Source organism: Schistocerca serialis, chromosome 4, assembly GCF_023864345.2.
Source record: "Schistocerca serialis cubense isolate TAMUIC-IGC-003099 chromosome 4, iqSchSeri2.2, whole genome shotgun sequence".
In the NCBI taxonomy this organism is placed as follows: Eukaryota; Metazoa; Arthropoda; class Insecta; order Orthoptera; family Acrididae; genus Schistocerca; species Schistocerca serialis.
Window position 1 is genome coordinate 643,093,711 of NC_064641.1, and position 3,282 is coordinate 643,096,992.

General features: G+C 39.2%; 1 non-coding gene across 1 annotated transcript; it reads left to right on the forward strand.

Annotated features, from left to right (window-relative positions):
* Positions 1 to 1,661: 1,661 nt before the first annotated feature.
* Positions 1,662 to 1,735, forward strand: Trnat-ugu (transfer RNA threonine (anticodon UGU)). Its single transcript has one exon. It is a non-coding gene; the product is annotated as a tRNA-Thr (tRNA).
* Positions 1,736 to 3,282: the final 1,547 nt, after the last annotated feature.

Sequence of the window (3,282 nt, forward strand, 5' to 3'; positions counted from 1 at the left end):
TTACGAATACGAAAAAGTACCTCTAACTGAAGGACCCGGGCTTCTGTGATCTAAAATACCTGGAAAGTGACAACCAAAATGAGCATAAAACTCGAAAGAATTACTTAAAATGAAGTAAAACGTATGTAAAGAGAGTTCCAAAATTAACTAGAGTAACGAACGTTTTACAGGAGGTTGGAACTGAAATTACAAAAAGACTAAATTTAAAATCAATGAGCTTTTCTTTAAGAATATCATTCTTTGAAGATGTACCAAAATTGGTAATCATCTCATAGCTACTGCAGTGTATGACTGTCAGTATGCAGAGGCTATCGAAAGTGACGGAACATCTGTTGTCGGACAAAACGTTCTCGTAGCTAATGCAGTTTGTAGTTTGATATTTTCCTTCAGTTTCAAAAACGAGTCTACATAATCGAAACAAATTTCTCGCTTTTTCACATATGGAACTTACATTTGGCGCAATATAGATTCAAAATATCGACCGTTTTATTTCCATTCCCATACCTCGTACAAGTTTACAACTTTAAATGATTGTCAATTTACTCTCAACATTTACGAATACGTTCTTGAGAAAAATTAATGTTGTTCCCCCTCAGAAACGTTCCTTCTTGCCAAAATTAAAAGAATTAGCACTTATTACCAACATTAACGTTAAACATAAACATGTTTGAAATGAAATACAATCTTAAAAATAACGTCATCCTGAAAAATTAAATACTGAACGGTATCTACATAAAGAGAAACACAAAATCAAATTTATATTTCTTTAGCCAGAATATTTCGTATGTTAGTACTTCTGAATAATGCGTAATTAATAAAAGAAAGGAAGATCACATATCAGCAAACTCGGGAAATTGCTAATAATGAAGTGATGCTGCCCATTGACAGTGACGAAAATACTCATCTATACATGTTTCCGTTGAGAAGGATATCCATGCTGAGAGTTCCGTCTCGAAAATATTGTCTTCCAAGGGAACAAAAAAGTAACCCTCCCCGTTCCCACGTCAAATGGCTATCGGTATGAGAAGACAGTTGTACGACGGAACACTCTTTACAATTGCTTACTTCTTCAAAATTCAAATAATGGCTAACAACAGTCAGGCGCTAATTTAAAGTAGCATATTGTGTTACATTTCGTTTGCTGAGGGTGTGATCATTTGCTCTGTGTGGTTGATGATCGGTCTATGTCAGTAGAAGTACGAAGCCGTCGTCATTGGAGCTACTGCCAACCTATGAGAGCTGACAGTGAGTGCAACTCTCTGAGTAACTGTTGTACAACAGCCTTCATTTAATTCATTTGATAATCAGCGCTGCAAATGTGCAACATAGCGTCTTCATAACTCGCTGTCACGAAACTCAGCTGATCAGGACGGTGCGAGATTATTGGCGGCAGTGAATGAGGTTACTTCTCAATTTTTCCATTACAATGCGTTATATATGAACAGTGATACACGAATCTGTTTACTTAAAATTTTTGTAGATTGCGTGGTGTAAAGATGTATTGAATAGAGTGAAAAAAATTACATTTATTTCTAAGTTTTAATACCCGATAAACGAAGGAAAACTGTAAATCAAAGTGAGTGAAAAATATGCATCCCACGATGAAATATCACAAGAAAAAATTGTGTGAGACTCAAATATCTTTATTAAAAGTCCTCTGTGCCCCGGTGGCTCAGATGGATAGAGCGTCTGCCATGTAAGCAGGAGAACCCGGGTTCGAGTCCCGGTCGGGGCACACATTTTCAGCTGTCCCCACTGAGGTATATCAATAACACCTGTTGGCAGCTGAGGGTTTCGATTAACTATTATTTCTTTCTAAAGAAGCTGCATGGTCATCATTGGTATCTGTTCTTTCAGAACAGTTACTATCTTCACCATCAGGTCTACCGAGAACTGTTGGCAAGCGGGCTGCACTCAGCCCTTGTGAGGCAAACTAAGGAGCTGCTTGATTGAGAAGTAGCGTCTCCGATCTCGTAAACTGGCATACGGCCGGGAGAGCGATATACTGACCCCAAGCTCCTCCATATACGCATCCAGTGACACCTGAGGGCTGAGGATGACACGACGGCCAGTCGGTACCGTTGGGCCTTCATGGCCTGTTCGGGTGTAGTTTAGTTTGGTTTGATGTCTCAGAATGTGTCCTGTCAACCGGTCCCTTTTTTCGGTCAATTTGTGCTACAGATTTCTTTTCTCCCCAGTTCTGTTCAATACCTCCTCATTAGTTACATGATCGACACCTGTAATCTTCAACCATCATCTGCTACAGCACATTTCGAAAGCTTCTATTCTCTCCTTGTCTAAACTGTTTATCGTCCATAATTCACTTCCAAACATGGCTGCACTCCACACTAATACTTTCAGGACAGACTTCCTGACACTTAAATCTATAGTCGACGTTAAGAAAATATCTCTTCTTCAGAAACGCTTTACTTGCTATTGCCAGTCTACATTTTATATCTCCACTACTTCGACCATCATCAGTTATTTTGCTGCCCAAATGGCAAAACGCATCTACTACTTTAAGTGTCTCATTTCCTTACCTAATTCCTTCAGCATTACCTGATTTAATTCGACTACATTCCATTATCCTCGTTTGGACCTTATATCCTTCTTTCAAGACATTGTCCATTCCGTTCGACTGCTCTTCCAAATCCTTTTCTGTCTTTGAGAGAACTACAATGTCATCGGCAAACCTCAAAGTTTTTGTTTCTTATTCCTGGAGTTTAATTCCTACTCCAATTTTTATTTTGCCTCGTTAACTGCTTGCTCAATATACAGACTGAATAACATCGGTGTAGGTTACAAACCTGCCTCACTCCCTTCTCGAACACTGCTTCCTTTTCATACCCCTCGACTCTTGTAACTGCCTTTTGGTTTCTATACAAATTGTAAATAGCCTTTAGCTCCCTGTATTTTACCCCTGGTACTTTCAGAATTTGAGAGATAGTATTCCAATCAACATTGTCAAAAGCTTTCTCTAAGTCTACAAATGCTATAAACGTAGTTTGCTTTTCCTTAAACTATCTTCTATGAGAAGTCGTAGAGGCAGTATTGCCTCGAGTGTTCCTACTTTTCTCCGGAGTCCGATTGATGTTCTCCGAGGTCGGCTTCTACCAGTTTTTCCATTGATTTGCTAGTAGGAAATGGAGAGGTTCAAATGGCTCAGAGCACTATGCGACTTAACTTCTGAGGTCATCAGTCGCCTAGGACTTAGAACTAATTAAACCTAACTAACCTAAGGACATCACACACATCAATATCGGAGGCAGGATTCGAACCTGT